Here is a 16,104-nt window from a genome sequence, read left to right as displayed (position 1 = left end):
GCTGCTTTCTGGCATACGCCAGGGAAAAGGCGCAGATTCATCGCTTCTCCCTGGCGTATGTCAGCCGTATCCCCTGGTAACCCTGATGGGTGGGCAGGGGGGCGTGACAAGGTGGGCCTTCTACCACAACAGATGTACCAAGATTTACACCTGCTCCTGAGCAGGACAGGCCGGTTTCTGGGCTCCATTTAAAGAGACAGACCACTATATATATAGTCATGCAGGGGAGCATTGTCAGTGTGTTCCCCTTATATAGAGGCATGTATTTTTACCCTTACAAGTTCACCTCATGGACTGGCAGCATCTTTTGCCCTCAACCCTGACAGATTGATGATCCAGTCACAGCTCAAGGAGCTGGTTTACCACAGTTTAAATATACTGCACTATGATTGGTCAATCATATTAACAGAGCGATCACAGGTGGTGTTAGCCCAGTCACACCCAATGACTGTCCTATGGTGCTCCTTATTTATTTAGGAAAAGGTTTAGGCTGGGTTCACACTGCGTTTTTGCAATCCGTTTAACCTATCCGTTTTTATTTGGTTACTTTTAACGGATAGAAAAACGTTTTGATCTTTTTTTTTTTTTTATAATGGAAGTCAAGGGAAAAATGGATCCAAACGCATGGCACACAGTTGCATCCGTTTTTTCCATAAAATGGATACGTTAAACGAATTGCAAAAACACAGTGTGAACCCAGCCTTTGCAATGTGTTTGCACTGTGCTTCAGTTGCTGCAGAACCTCATTATACACACCTCAGTTGCTACAGAATGTCATAACACACCTCAGTTGCTGCAGAACCTCATAATACATACCCCATCTGCTGCAGAACCTCTTAATACACACCTCAGCTGCTGCAGAACCTCATAATTCACACCTCAGCTGCTGCAGAACCTCTTAATACACCTCAGCTGCTGCAGACCATCATAATACACACCTCTGCTGCTGCAGAACTACTTAAAACAAACTTTAGCTGCTGCAGAACATTATAATACACACCTCATCTGCTGCAGAACTGTACAATACACACCTCATCACCTCATCTACTGCAGAACCTCATAATACACCTCAGCTGCTGCAGACCATCATAATACACACCTCATCTGCTGCAGAACATCATACTACACCTCATCTGCTGCAGAACCTCATAATACATACCTCAGCTGTTGCAGAACCTCATATTACACACCTCAGCTTCTGCAAAATATCATAATACACACCTCAGTTACCGCAGAACATCATAATACACCTCAGCTGCTGCAGAACATCATAATACACCTCAGCTGCTGCAGAACCACATAATACTCACCTCATCTGCTGCAGAACTGTATAATACACACCTCAGCTGCTGCAGAACCTCATAATAAACACCTCAGCTGCTGCAGAACATAATAGACACCTCAACTGCTTGAGAATATCATAAAACACACCTCAGCTGCTGCAGAACTTTGTAATACAAACCTCAGCCACTGCGGAACATCCTAATGCACACCTGAGCTACAGAAAGGCTGCACGCGACCCTCGTGAGCGGTAAGCCGCCATGACGGGGTGTCCAGCCATGAAGGGGTTAAAATTGGTAGAAAGGAAGTATAACGCGGGAGTTGCTAGGGGAGGGGTAGGGGAGGGGACAAGGAGGGGACAGAGTTTACTTAAGGGACTGGCTCTCTCCTCATGGTAACACTCGGGAGGAGAGAGCAGTGTGAAGAGTCCCGCCCACCCTCCCTTATTTTTGGCCGTGGGTGCCTGTACGTTTGGGTATGTGGGAGGGGGGTTTTTGTTTCTCTCGTCATGGCAGCTGTGGCGGGTGTAGAGGGTCCTTGGGGTTGGTCTTGGATTCTGATTTGGGGGTACATGGGTAGCAATCCTCTGATGTACTGGTATCATCAGGGGAAGTTCTGGGCTCCTGCCAGTGTGGTGTCACGGGGAGCGGTGTTATAGTTATGGTCAATACAGCCATCTGCTGAGCTTTATATAGAGGGTGTGGGGCCTTTGAGCCGGTAGCGGGCGGCTGGAGGTTTAAATTGATGGGGAGCAGATTGTTTGGGAAATTGGAGCCCCAAGGACCCCCTGCACATTAAGAAGGCTCGATATATATATACGTATCTAACATTACTTGTTTGGCCGTTGGATATGTATATATATATATTTATTTCTATATTTAGTTTTAATATTTGGAGTTAATGTTTGGTGCAATATTTTGTATGTTGTTTTGTTAATAAAATGGCTGCTGTGGCCAATTTTTTCCAAGCAGGTTTCTGTGTCTTATTCGGGGACGAGAGGGTTGGTCCAGCGGAAGGGGGGAAGGGAGGTTTCTTACTGTAAGGTAAAGGAATGGTCTGGGCTACCCCCTGTCATGCAAATCCTCACGATGCACACCAGATACTGCACACCATAATGCACAGCGCAGCTAAGCAGAGTCTCTACAGTAGCTGCACACTACAATAAATGGTAAATGATTTACCCCGGCAGCACACTGAGCCTGAGGCCTTGGGCTTTTTATGGCCACAAAATTGTCTCCTACTAATCTTTATGGGCCTATACATAATAAACATAACTGGTGTAACAACCATAGCAGTCACCATTATCATCACTGGGGAATCTCCAGTACCGCTGGACTGCTATGTGCCTGTGTGGTTCCCCCAATTCAGATACAGAATCTATACACTATATTATAATGCAGTCATATAATATACACATCAAATACAGGATGTATTATATAATTAATTAGTGTAATTAATTAATATACACAACAAATACAGACTGTATACACTAAATTATAATGCAGTGATATAAATATAATATACACATCAAATACAGAATGTATACACTATATTATCATGCAATGTTCTGTTCAGATCCCGACAGGAAGAGTGAGGTAGTCTCCATACTTAGGGCGGTATTACACGGGACGATGGGGGCCCGATAATACCTGTAAACGAGCAGCGATCTGCTAAATCGTCGCTCATTTACTGGAACTATTACACGGCCCGATAATCATTAAACAAGGGCTGCAAGGACATCATTACCGATGTCCTTGCAGCCCTTGCTTAACTATATACAATACCTATCCAGGTTCCAGGGCTGCTGCTGCGGTCTTCTTCAGAGTGGCCTGTCAGCTGACAGGCCGCCCGGCCAATCACCGCTGTCGCCTGTGATTGGCCGGGCGGCCTGTCAGCTGACAGGCCACTCTGAAGCTAGAGCGCGCAGGACCCAGGGAGAAGAAGACTGCAGCAGGAACCCTGGAACTGGATAGGTAATGTATATCGTTAGTCGCCGGCCGCACACCGCTATTACACGTAGCAGTGCGCGGTCGGCGCCCGACGAAAATAGATCCAAACCTATATCAACGATCAGCCGATGATCGTTGTGATTGGCTGATCGTTGTATTTATTACATGGAGCGATAATCGGCCAAATCGGGACAATTCAGCCGATTATCGTTCCCTGTAATAGTAATAGAAACAACAAGGCTGAAGTGGTGAAAGTAAGCACATAGAACTCTCGCTGATGTAAGGCACAACTCTTACTGATAGCATGTCAATGAACAGCAGCCACTCCCAACTAATCCCCACAGTCAGTATCCTCCTGCACTCCAAGACGGGTAAAACAGGCGCAGGTCCAAGGGGTAATAGTAATATCAAATTTATTAAAAGAATTATTCCAGTGACACAAGGCGTTTATCAAGTGTCAAGTGTCTAAGTTGATTAGACACTTGATGAAGAGACCAGATATTTTTTTTTTTTTTTTTTTTTAAATAATTTTTATTAGGCTTCACATATGTACACCAACACTAAAAATGAACATCCAGGGTTTGACTATAACCTCTTTCCTTCCCCTCTCCTATAGAAGGTAGGGCTCCAGTTCTTTTACTCCCACAGTCCAAGGGGAGGCCAACAATACTCCCAATAAAATCTACCCAATCCCTCCCTTTTCCCCCTTTTTACAATCTTCCCCTCTAGAAGGGCAGACCTGGATCGGCATGGTACAACTCTCTCTTATTAGCTATCATAACTACTTACCCCATCCCTCCCCCCTTCTTCCCCCTTAAACCTCTCTCGATTACTCTAAGCACCAGCCCAATCCGCATTAAAGCCATTATGTATTCCAAAGATATCCCATTACTCCCCCACCCTCCACTTCATATCTTTATCTACCGCCCCTGGGAGACATGTCCGTGGCAGAGGGGGAAGAGGGCGCACGCCGGGCGACTCACTCCTTCAACTCTTACACAACTCTTACTCACCGACTAAACCCCTTTTCCCTATTACACCCTCTAATTATTGTCCTGGCCCATTTGGTCTCACACCCCCGCCTGGCACCCCCTTCTCAGGAGGACCCCTTCATGGGTGCTACGACCCCCTGGACCTTTCAATTAATAAGGCTGGTCCCTAGTCCTCCCCCAGGCACAAAGATAACCTTATATTAAGGTCACCCGTCCCCAACAGAGGCCACTGGCCAGCCTATACTCTCATTACCACATTATTATATTACTACTAAAACTTCTCTTTATGGGGTTTCTCTTGGTCTCATACTCTCTTTCCACACACTCTCAACCTCACCCCCTCGCACGCCCCCCTCCCCACCCCCTACCCCCGCACACCCCCTACCCTCTTAAACCTTAACCATGCGGAGAGGGTTGGCGCCCCTTCCCTTTTACTCTCTCCCACAATTTATCCTCACCTACTACCTACCCATCCAGGCCTGCCCTCCCTTACAAATGCATACCGATTTACAGAAAGCTTAAGCCCTCCTCCATCCCCTATTTTTTCCCCCATATTTCCCTCCCCCCCCTCCCACAACACAACCAAAATAAACAAAAAAAAAAAAAAAACCTCCCCCCCCTTCCCCGGGTTTCTTCCTTCTACCAATTTGACCACATGCTTTCGTATTCCTCTAATCTATTGGACTGTAGGGCTTTTACATAATCCATCAATTTTAGGCTCTTTATCTCCTTTTTCCAATCCTCCACTGACGGTGCACACGGGGAAATCCATTTTTTTAGTACACAAAACCTAGCTGCAAACATTACTCTATTTACTATACTTTTTTGCACTCTAGTGATCTCTAACCCCCCCATATCCCCCAACAATGCAATCTTCGGACATACCTTCAATTCCAACCCTAATCTATCTTTAATTATACCAAATATTTCTCCCCAATACCTTTTAAGTTTAGGACATCTCCACATCAAGTGAATTAAATCCCCCTTATCCACTTTACATCTATCACACAAATCTGTATCCCGTGATTTCATTTTAAATAACTTATCTGGTGTATAGTGTAACCTTCTAATTATAAATATCTGTGACACTCTGTGGTTCATTCTCAAACTACACTCCTTTATATTACCCAGAGCACTTCCCCAGTCTATTTCATTGTTCCCCAAATCTTCTTCCCATTTATATTTAAAGTGTCACTGTCGTGAATTTTTTTTTTTTGCAGAAATCAATAGTCTAGGCGATTTTAAGAAACTTTGTAATTGGGTTTATTATCCGAAAAATGCATTTTTATCATGAAAAAGCAGTTTGAAGCTCTCCCCCCTGTCTTCATTGTTCTCCTATGGAGAGAGCTAAAGAAAAGACCAAAACAGGACAACAAAGAGTTAATCTACAAATCCCTCACCCGTTATCTGTTCTGACCATCACCAGTGACCTGTCTGAGCTCGGATTACAGCTGTCACCCAGCTCTGTGCCTGTAATCCTCTGTTATCTGCTTTCTGCTGCCGGCTAACTCCCTCCTTCCTCCTCCCCCCTCCCCTCTCCCTAGAACAGACAGGGGACGTCTCCTGCAACAAGTCACAATTTTCAGATTTTTCAGAGTGGATGAAAAAGAGGAAGGAGGGGGGGACCTGGGAAAAGGCTTTTTACATGCAGATAATGGCAGATTTGGCTAATAAACCCAATTACAAAGTTTCTTAAAATCGCCTGGACTATTGATTTCTGCAAAAAAAAAAAATACGACAGTGACTCTTTAAACTTCTCCTCCAGTGACTCATTTACCGTGTTCATCAGCATCTTATACAATTTCCCCACCGTGCCTTTACCCATTTTCATTGTTTTATCATTAAATAAAAAAAAAATCCTCCACCACAAACTTATCTTTTTCTTTAGAGTCTCTCACCAAATATTTGAGCTGAAAATAACGTATGGCGTCCCCCTTACTCAATCCCCACTCCTCAGACAGGACCTCAAATGACTTTAATTCTCCATCACTCTCAAATATATCGTTTATGTTTACAGCCCCCCGCTTTGCCCAAAATGGCCAGTCTGAGAATGTATCAAATTGGTCTAAGTTTTCATTGCACCACAGTGGAGTAAATTGGTTGCTCTTATGTAGACCCAATAGCTTTTTACTATAGGACCACACCTTCCTATAAAGACAATTTAGGGGTTTATTTTTCACCTCAACCCTCCCCGCTTCCAACATTGCCATTAGATTTGGGCTACATATATCCAGCTGATCTTGCCACACTCCCCCAGAGTCATACTCTTTCCATTTTACTATATAGGCCAACTGCGCCGCCAGAAAGTAGATCTCAAAGTTCGGAAGGTTAAATCCCCCCTGCTCCCACTTTTTCGTCAACATTTCATACTTAACCCTTGGGATTTTCCCATTCCAAATTAGTTCATTACATAAACCCCTTATTTCACCCAGGACTTTTTTCCCTAACCATACCGGGCTGTTGGCCATGACATACAGAACCTGTGGTAGCACGATCATTTTAACTAAATCCACCCTATCGGCCAAACTAAGCGGGAACTTCCCCCAGACTTTAATTTTCCCCTGTATTTTCCTCATTAACGGGGTCCAGTTCAATTTTATAAAGCTCTCCAACTTAGGTGACACCTCTACCCCTAAGTATTTAATTGGAACCTCGGGAGCACAAACCTTCAGCTGACCATAGTTATCTCCCTCCCTACCATCCAACAGCAGAAGTGATGACTTCCCCCAGTTGATGGAGAAGCCCGAAAACCTCCCATAAAGCTCAACTGCATCCATTACCCCCCTTATTGAGGGCCCCACACACCCCAGGAACAGCATCACATCGTCTGCAAACAATGATATTTTCTCGGTTCGTGAGGAGTGCTCGAAACCCCCAATTTCTCTTGAACATCTAATGTACTCCGCCAGTGGCTCCATTGCTATTGCGAACAGGAGAGGGGACAGCGGACACCCCTGTCTCGTACCTCTGGACAACGGGAAAGGATCTGATACCTGCCCATTGACCGATATCCTTGCTCTAGGCTCTGAATAAAAAAGTTTAACACAGTTGATATATCCCTCTCCAATGCCCATTTTCTTCATAACTCTCCACAGGTAGGGCCATTCCACCCTATCAAAAGCTTTTGTTGCATCCAGGGTAAGAATGGCCCTCCCCCCTGGATCTTTACTCTCCTCCTGTATATTGCTATAGGCCCTCCTGATATTATAATATACCCCTCTCCCTGGTATGAACCCCGACTGGTCTTTGTGTATTAATTTACTAATTACACTCTTAAGCCTATTGGCTAACATCTTAGTGGCCACCTTAGTATCCACATTGATAAGGGAGATGGGTCTGTAAGACTCCGGGCCCCTAGAACCTTTCCCCTCCTTCGGCAGCATAATAATTATAGCTTCCTTCATGGATTCTGGCAGCCTCCCACTCTGCCATGCACCATTTACCACCTCCAATAGTTCTTCTAGCAACCTCCCTCCTGCTACTTTATATAGTTCAGCTGGTAAACCATCCGAGCCCGGAGCCTTACCGTCCCCCATCTCCCCTAGTGCTTTCTTAAGTTCCTCCAGCGTAAATGGGTCGTCCAACTGTTCCCTCTCATTATCCTCAAGTACCGGTAGTCGGATACCCTCCAAATAGTCCTCTAACTCCTCTGGTCCATAACTTCCTTCCGAGGTATATATCTTACTGTAGTACTGTACGAAGGCCTCCAAGATCTTCTTGGTTGTAGAGACCTGTCTTCCCTGCCATTCTACTGCCACTATCCCTGCCGAACCCCGGTTACTCTCCACCAGTCTAGACAACATTCTTCCTGGGCGCTCACCCTCCACTCCCCCTCTAGCCTTCCAAAACATCTGCCTAACCGCACTCTTCTCCAATAGTATTTTCTCCAGCTGTTCTTGTTCCTCCACCCATTTACACCACTTCTCCTGTACTGGGTCCGCTTTATACTCCCTTTCTGCTTCTTCCACCCCTTCATAATATTTCTTTTCTTTCTCTTTCGTTTCTCTCTTTTTATGTACGATTTTCTGAAAGAGCAAACCCCTCAATGTTGCCTTCATGGCATCCCACACTATTCTACTCTCTGCTGTCCCCTTATTAAACCGGAAAAACTCTTCTATACTATCCCGCCAATCTAAGTCGATAATATTCAACCATGACGCATTCAACCTGAATGGCTTACCTGGGCCACTTCCTTTGCTTTCTACTACTATCATCAGAGGTATATGGTCGGAAAACCCCCTATGGCCAAATTTAGCCTTCTTAACATACTCAACCATTTGTCTATCTCCCAGCACCAGATCTATTCTAGACATACATTTATGGGTTTTGTTCACACATGAGTACTCCTCCCTGTCACCGTTTTTAATCCGCCATATATCATGCCAATTCAGCTCTGCACAGATCTTAGCCAGTTGTGATCTACCCTTCCCCTTAACCCTTTCCCCCGTATAACATCTATCTCTCTCAAAATCAAATACTTCATTGAAGTCCCCCAACCACACTTTAGGGCACTCTGCCATCCTATCCATCATTCTATCTATCTCCACAAACAGTTTCCTTGTAAACGGTGGGGGGCAATATACCGTACAGAGAAGGAACTCCACATCCTCGCAGACTAAGTGTAGTATAATAAATCTCCCTAACTCATCCACCCTTTTCTGAAATACCTCCACCTTCAGGGCCCTATGGATAAGCACACTCACTCCTCTAGAATAGTTAGAAAAAATGGAGTGGAAACTAGTACCTACCCATCTTCTATTGATGCTATTTAGGGACTCCTGCGTTAAATGGGTCTCCTGGAGACATATGATCGCCGGCAAGTATCCATGTAAGGCATTAAAGATAGCAACCCTTTTCTCTCTACTCGCCAAACCCCTTATGTTCCATGTCACAATTTTGAACTTGCCCATCCTCCTTTCCAGCGCCCTAATCCACTCCCTCTTTTCCTCCACAATCTCCTCTTACTTATATAAAGAAACCCAGGTACAAAAAGAAAAAAAATAAGTAAATAAATCAATAAATACCCCCCCCCCAACCCCCCCTCCCCCCCACCCTCCCCCTCCCCCCCCCCCCCCCCCCCCACCCGATATTGATATTAGCTCTTCTCTGTCTATCCTCCATATCCAAGATTTTCTTCTGGTTCAGGTCTACTGTTTTTTTCAGATCCTGCACCTCTTTTTTAAGGTTGTTTTGTTCGTCCTCTACCTGTGATATTCTAGTTTCCGCCTCCCCCACCCTTTCTCTCATCTTACTTAATTCGTTTTTTATAATGGACACATCCGATCCAATACTTCCTGTTTGCACCAAAACTTCCTTAACTGCTAAATCCAATTTCTGAATCATAGATACCATTGCTGACATCTGGTCTATATTGCCCACCACCAACTCCCCCTCTACATCTAGTGATACAGGCCGTGGGCAACCCCCCTCTATTTCTTCTCTTTCCTCCTCGGGGCCCTCCCCCTGTATCCCCGGGGTGACTTTTAAGGGCTTGTCTTTCGTTGACGGGGATTGCAAGAATCTATCCATTTTCTGACCACTCAGCTTAGACTGACTTCCAGTCCCCGACCCCCCTCCCCACGATCTTCGCACATTAGGATCCTCCTTAGCCTTTTTAGGGGCCATTTTAGGGGCCAAGTTCCACAGTGAGCAATACACCCTTCAGGAAAAGGAGCAAACAAACGAAACAACAACAGAGAACCCCCAGTTATGGCCTATAAAATGAAGTAGATGGAAAAAGGAGAAGAGAGAGACAAACACAGTGAGCGATACACCCTTCAGGAAAAGGAGCAAACAAACAAAACAACAACAGAGAACTTCCAGTTATGGCATGTAAAATGAAGTAAATGAAAAAAGGAAAAGAGAGAGACGCACACAGGCCACTATTGCCCTCTATTTATACTATGGAACAATCCCTCCCAATCCACCACAGCTCTTAGTTATATGCCCTCTTTACCCGGAGTTCATAGTTCTACTGACAGACCATATGCAAACGTGCTAAATATAACCGGATTCTGTTATTACCAACCAAGTCCCACCAACAGGCAGCCTGCGGCCACGGTATATATACCAGTCTCTAGTCCTTCCAGCAGGCCACGTTTCAGACAGGCAACCAGCTGATACCATAGGTGGGTCTTCTATCCACTGAAGACACAGTCTCCCTCTAGCTTTCCCACCAATAGCTCAACACTCTGGATCTTGAGTTTGAGGTCCCTCTTTGCCGACACTGATCCGCCACTTACACCAACATCCCCTATCACAGTTCAGTCAGAAAAAAAAAAAAAAAAAAAATTTTTTTTTTTTTACAGTGCGGCCTCTATCCTCCACGTGTCTGGCCCCCCTTCAGAAAGATCTCACCCGGTGGCACCGTTCGCTCTCCAGTCCTCCACTCGCTCCACACTAACACCGCCAGAGCCCCTGCGTCGCTCCGTCCACACTCCGCCCCTGGCTCCCGCCTTGCTTCACTCCCTTGCCGGCAACACCTCTTCCTCGGACCCGATCTCCCTCTGTCCTCTCCACCGTGTTGGGTGCACCGCGTCCACGCTGTGCCTCAGACTCCTCTCGGCTCGTCCACTCTCCACCTCCACTGCACGTCACCGGCTAGATCCTCAGCTGGCCATCATCCGCTCTCTCCGTCCTTGCTGCACGTCTGCCGCCAGTTCACCCGCCGAAGTTCCACCTCTCTACACCTCCTCCATTACCCTCGGTCTCGTCGGTCAGGTCAGGGGGAGGGCGGGCGGACGCTACGTGCTCACGTCCGCTCACATGACCACATCCCCGAAGAGACCAGATATTTTATATCACTATTACCCCTTGGACCTGCGCCTGTTTTACCCGTCTTAGAGTGGAGGAGGATACTGACCATACTTATACTGTCCAGTTCCAGTGACAACACTGAAATCAAAGCCCTTGGTATCCTCAATATTCCCTGAACCTGAAACCATTTGTGTGAAAATGATTATGCTAAGAAAATTGCAGATTCTTCCCTAAAATTGAGGAGGAATATAAAAATACCATATAGACATCCAGTAACATTGATATATGATGCCAGGCACCAACAAATAGCAGGAAAATCAATAAATGCAATGGGAGGGAGTCTTAGATATGGGCCCATCTATTAGCTTTTATCACAATACCTATATATAAAACCCATTCCCATGTACCAAGCTGTACAGGATGTCAAGGATGTAAATTATAATACAATTCCTAGTCCCTATGCACAGGTTACTGTAACTGGAGAGTAGTGAATCTCCCAGAATCTATATAGGTTCCAGTTTAGGCCAAGGGTTTATTATCAGCCCTCTTTTATCCCATTGTCAAAATCTTCACACATTGTTATCATCATGGGAAAATTTAGGCAAACTAAATGGGCAGGTATTATGACCTTAGCAGAAATTAGGAAATTATGTTTCTTTGTTTTCATTTTATTACGGGACAAATTTGGGGAAAACAGAGAATCATTTCCTTATGTATAGCTATAGCTATGATGGATGCCAATAAAAACACTTGCGACACAACTGCATTGATTTTTGCGCCCAGAAGTGGCTCGCCATATAACTAAAGCTAATGCAATAAAAAAGACAGCTAATTTATTCCCCCACTGTTGCCAAAATTGATGTGAATGGAAGGGATACTAATTCAGGTATTCCTCTATAATAAGGCCTATAGGGTGCTGGAAAATAAAAAAAAAAAGTAAATGGTCAGGAAAAATGTGCATTGCAATTCTACTGTACTGTACTGTAAATGGCACTAATCCCACCATGCAGTGTTGCAGAATGGACACTAGGTGGAGCTATGAAAAATTCAGCATTTGAAGGAAATTCTTCTCATGACATTTTCCACATTTAACCAAATGTTCAGATTTTAAGATAAAATTCTAACAGTTTCCAGATTGTCTGATTATTTTGTTGTCCGTGCACATTATACGTGTGTTCTATATTAACTGCTATCCTTCAATAATAAGCATCAAGGCCTAAACGTGCGCTGAGTATGTACTGAATTACAATACTCCTGGCCTCAGATTTGGTTATAAATTTTTAGGAGGAGAGTGGAGCTGGAGAAGAGCCACACGGGACTGGATTTCACTCCGAAACAGCCTGAAATTATGTATTGTATGTATGTATGTATTAACATTGCAGAAGGCAAACCTAAGAAGTTTTATAATAATCCTAAAGGGGTAGTCCAGGGCTTAAAGTGCACCTGTTGTTATAACTTTCAAAATCTTAACCAACAGTAGATGTGATATAAAGCGGGTTTGTAATTTACATTCATTATTTTATTTTCAGTTATCATGGAAAACACGGCACTTCCTGTTTTGAGTCTCTTTGGGAAAAAAAGACTAAACACAGGAAGTCACGGTCATCTAAGCGCTCTCAGAGAAGGCAGTCATGTGATGGATGGACACATTGAGCCGTGAATCTCTTATCTGGCCGCAACTTCATGTGTTCAGTCTCTTTTTATCAACCAGCACAAAACTAAAAAGCTTCAGGAGACTGGATCTGGATTTCTGGTAAGTACAGATTTGTTTTACAGCATGATAACAAAAAAAAACAAAAAAAATAATTATATATATATATATATATATATATGTATACTGTATATCACATCCCCTGCTGATTTAGATTTAGTTTTAACAACAGTAACACTTTAAATGTTTGTTTTTCTATAAAGAACACATGGTTTAAAAACAATAAAAATCCTGACATGTTGATCCTGCAGGAAATGCCTGCGCTGCCAGTCACTAAGACAGGTCTCCGCTGCGGCCAGTGATTGGACAAGTGAGCATTTACTGTAGGGGCGATGCAGCTAAGGAAGCAGCACGGTGCAGCTAGGACTGGCCGCTGTCATGACGGTAGCAGCAGGGGATGGGGGGCAGGTGAGTACATAAAGCACAACTAGAATTCCTTTTATTCTAGGATTTGCTGCAGCTGAGCATTACTTCTTGTTTGATCAATGACATCATCAGTATGCTTTCACATGGCACAACACAATAAAATGATACACAAACGTCCACAACCATACATCCAATGTATCTATATAGTTCCAATAAAGAAGCAAATAAATTGTAGAGATGATGTGTACAGGAGGAGTATAGGATACTAATACTGTATTGTAGGTCGGGAACCCACCACCTGCACCCTCAGAATAACCACTATAGGGTTAAGTGCTCTACAAATATGACCTGTAGGTGGAGCTAGAAGCAAAGTCAAGCAATAACTGAATAGCCATAACATTAAAACCACCGGGAGACGAAGGGAGTAACATTGGTTGTTTCACAAAAAATGGCACCTGTCAAGGGTTGGGATATGTTAGGTAGAAAGTGAAGAGTCAGTGTTAGAAGCAGGAAAACGTCCAATAATGTGGATCTGAATAACTCATCGGAATTGTGACGGGGATACGTCTGGGTAAGAACACCTCCAAAGCACCACACCTAGTAGGTATTCCCAGTATGCAGTGGTTAATAGCTACCAAAAGTACTCCAAGAAAGAATAATGAACAACGCATGGAAGCTTGTGGGAAGCAAAGGCCAGTCCATCAGGTCTGATCCATCATTAGAGCCACCATAGTACAATTTGTTTGCCAGGAAGGTGTCAGGAGACATGGGACATCATAGCTTGTTCTGCATGTCACTGCATAGCCACAGACTGGTCAGTATGGCCATTCTAACTCTTGTCCACAATGGGTCTAAGAACAACAAGACTGGATCACGTGGCCTGGTCTGGTAAATCACTTTTTCCCATGTATCATGGAGACAGCAGTATGTCCATCACTTACCTGGGGAAGATGCACTGTGGGTAGGAGGTAAGCTGGCATAGGCAGTGTGATGCTATAGGCATTGTTCTGCTGGGAAGCCTTGGGTCCTGGCATTCATGACTCCAAATTTTCCAGATCTTAGGGGCCTATTCCACGGAGCGATAATCAGCCGAATCGGCCCAATTCGGCCGATAATCGCTCCAGGTAATAAATACAATGATCAGCCGATGACAACGATCATCGGCTGATCGTTGATACAGGTTTGAACCTGTAATTGTCGGGCGCCGACCGCGCATCACTACGTGTAATACGGTGTGCGGCTGGCAGCTAACGATTTACATTACCTGTCCACACTCCAGGGCTCCTCTTGCGGTCTTCTTCTCCCCAGGTCCCGCACGCTCCAGCTTCAGAGCAGCCTATCTTAGCTGACAGGCCGCTCAGCCAATCACAGGTCGGGACCGCCGCGGCCAGTGATTGACTGAGCGGCCTGTCAGCTGATACAGGCCGCTCTAAAGCTGGAGCACGCGGGATCCGGGGAGAAGACCGCAAGAGGAGCCCTGCAGCCTGGACAGGTAATGTTTAAAGTTTAGCAAGGGCTGCAAGGACATCGGTAACAATGTCCATGCAGCCCTTGTTAAACGATAATCGGGCCGTGGAATAGGCCCAGTAAACAAGCGCTTGTTTACAGTTATTGGGCCCCTATCGGCCCGTGTAATAGGACCCTTATTCTCATTGAGCATTTTGGTAACACAGGTGAGACTTATGTGATATTAAGAAGGTAGTTTTAATGTCATGACTGTATATATGAAGATATTGCACAAGACTCTGTGTGGGCAGGATTTATATGGCCTGTAGAAGGCGCTGGAGGTGAGGCCTCACATCCAAACAGTGGTGACTTACCTTCAGCAGAACATTTAGGGTGCGTTCACACATACAGGATCCACAGCAGATTTGATATCAATGTAACTAAATAACTGAACACATCATCAAATCCGAGCCACCAAATCTGCTGTGGATCCTGTACGTGTGAACGCACCCTTAAAGGGGTATTCCATTCTCAGCTAACATACTTAAACTTAAGGGGGTCATCAAATTATATACTTTTGAAAATACATTCTTTTAGCAAACTTTCCTCCTTTTCCTCCTAATGCTGACAGTGCGTTGTCTAGGAGACCAACAACCCCTCTGCTCTAAAAGCAGTGGTTTGGATGGTGTATATATAGTTATAATGTAGCTGTATATAGGTATAGTGCATACATACTGTATAATATATCTAAATATGCATACTAAATTATGTATACACCAGCGAGACCACTGTTTGTAGAGCAGAGTGGTGGTCGGTAACCTGATGCTGGTGATCGGTAACCTGGTGCTGTCAACAATGGGAGAGAAAGAGTAGCATATCAGGAGAAGGAGGGAAGTTTGCTAAATGAATGTCTTTTCCTCCTATTGCTGACAGCTCGTTGTCTAGGAGACCGACAACCGTTCTGCTCTAAAAGCAGTGGTTTGGTTGGTGTATATATAGTTATAATGTAGCTGTATATAGATATAGGGGGAGATTTATCAAACTGGTCTAAAGTGAAACTGGCTCAGTTGCCCCTAGCAACCAATCAGATTCCACCTTTCATTTTCCAAAAAGTCTGTGAGAAATTAAAAGTGGAATCTGATTGGTTGCTAGGGGCAACTAAGCCAGTTTACTTTACACCATGTTTGATAAATCTCCCCCTTCACGTATACATACTGTATAATATATCTAACTATGCATACTAAATTATGTGTACACCAGCCAGACCACTGTTTTTAGTGCAGAGTGGTGGTCGGTAACCTGGTGCTGTCAGCAATGGGAGGGAAAGAGCAGCATATCAGGAGAAGGAGGGAAGTTTGCTAAATGAATGTTTTTACAAAAATCTTTAACTTAAAGTGTCACTGTCGTGAATTTTTTTTTGCAGAAATCAATAGTCCAGGCGATTTTAAGAAACTTTGTAATTGGGTTTATTATGCGAAAAATGCATTTTTATCATGAAAAAGCAGTTTGAAGCTCTCCCCCCTGTCTTCATTGTTCTCCTATGGAGAGAGCTAAAGAAAAGACCAAAACAGGACAACAAAGAGTTAATCTACAAATCCCTCAC

Source organism: Dendropsophus ebraccatus, chromosome 12 (assembly GCF_027789765.1).
Source record: "Dendropsophus ebraccatus isolate aDenEbr1 chromosome 12, aDenEbr1.pat, whole genome shotgun sequence".
Classification (NCBI taxonomy): domain Eukaryota; kingdom Metazoa; phylum Chordata; class Amphibia; order Anura; family Hylidae; genus Dendropsophus; species Dendropsophus ebraccatus.
The sequence above is the reverse complement of the archived record's forward strand: the minus strand, read 5'-3'. Positions refer to the sequence as shown.